At 49.8% G+C, this 1429-nt stretch overlaps 1 non-coding gene across 1 annotated transcript; it reads left to right on the top strand.

Annotated features, from left to right (window-relative positions):
• Positions 1-444: 444 nt before the first annotated feature.
• On the top strand, positions 445-644 carry LOC119978890. Its single transcript, XR_005463593.1, has one exon. It is a non-coding gene; the product is annotated as a U2 spliceosomal RNA (small nuclear RNA).
• Positions 645-1429: the final 785 nt, after the last annotated feature.

Here is a 1429-nt window from a genome sequence, read left to right as displayed (position 1 = left end):
ATGGAAAATTATCATAGAATCATAGAGGGCACAGTGCAGAAGGAGGCCATTTGGTCCACCAAGTCTGCACCGGTCCTTGGAAAGCACACCCTACTTAAATCCACACCTCTACCCTACCCCAGTAACCCCGCCTCACCATTTGGACACTAAGGGCCAATTTAGCACGGCTAACCACTGAACCTGCACATCGCAACTGTGGGGGGGAAAAACAGAGCACCCAGAGGAAACTCACGCAGCCACAGGGAGGAAGTGCGAACTCCACACGCAGCCACCCAAGGCCGGAATTGAACCCAGGTTTCTGGAGCTGTGAGGCAGCAGTGCTAACCACTGTGCCAAAATTGATTCTTCATTGATCAATGTTCATGTTAGAAACTGATAGGATTGTGTGCACAGAAAAATCTCTCTGGTGCCCTGAATTCTAATGGCAATATATTTGAAACAAGAATCACTTCTCGGCCTTTTGGCTAAGATCAAGTGTAGTATCTGCTTGGTCTGTTGGCTAAGATCTGGTATGCCTCTCTTGTGGGCACCATGAATTGGTTTAAATTTGAATTAGTTTTTGGACCAGGCAAGGAGCTGGTTTGGAGGTTCGCCACTGTCCACATTCTGAACTCTGGTTTTGTAACTCTGAAAAAGTAATTTAAAAAAAATATATATATATTTGAAACAAGAAGTAAGATTCCTCACCTGGGTCGAGTTTACAGAATCATAGAATTGTTATCGAGTCCACTGGGGAATGCTTGATGCGGTTACGGGGACTTGCTGCCCCTGTGAGTTCTGAGCTGCCCTGGCTGAATCACTGCGGGAGTGCTTCCTCTGCAGACTTTGGGACCAGGAGACGCATCAGAAGCTACTAATGGAGACGACCCTGAACCCGGACACAGCTGTCAATGTAGCACTCTCCCAGGAAAGTGCAGATCATGGACTCTCCGAGAACTCCAGGGCCTACTGGTAAAGATCACCAACTGCCAACCAGCAGAACCGAGGGGCCGGGATCGTCCCAGGGCGGAAGTCACCACAGGTCCCACAACTGCTGCCGTGACTCATCCCAGAGCAACCATGGAGTTTCGCCCAACTCATCCCGGATGGTGGGCGCAAGTATTGACACCAAGGCCAGGAACGAGGCTCTGGGCAATCACATGAGGGTGCCATTCCCCAGCATTGGACCATTCATTTTTGTGCCAAGCGAGAGCTGGAATTGGAGTGTTCGGAACAACTGGGTATTATTCGCTCCATCCACTATGCCGATTGGGCCGCACCTGTAGTCCCCGTGTTGAAGCTAGATCAGTCTCCTCAGCTTGTGTGATATTTCGCAGTGTTAAGGAGAATATCTTCAAGGGCTACCAAGGTGGCTGTCTACCTGGACGACATCACCGAGACCTTGCATCAGGAACACATGGGGAACATAACTGAGGTCCTCGAGTGGTTT

The sequence above is a fragment of the Scyliorhinus canicula genome, chromosome 1 (assembly GCF_902713615.1).
Source record: "Scyliorhinus canicula chromosome 1, sScyCan1.1, whole genome shotgun sequence".
Lineage (NCBI taxonomy): Eukaryota > Metazoa > Chordata > Chondrichthyes > Carcharhiniformes > Scyliorhinidae > Scyliorhinus > Scyliorhinus canicula.
The sequence above is the reverse complement of the archived record's forward strand: the minus strand, read 5'-3'. Positions and strand labels throughout refer to the sequence as shown.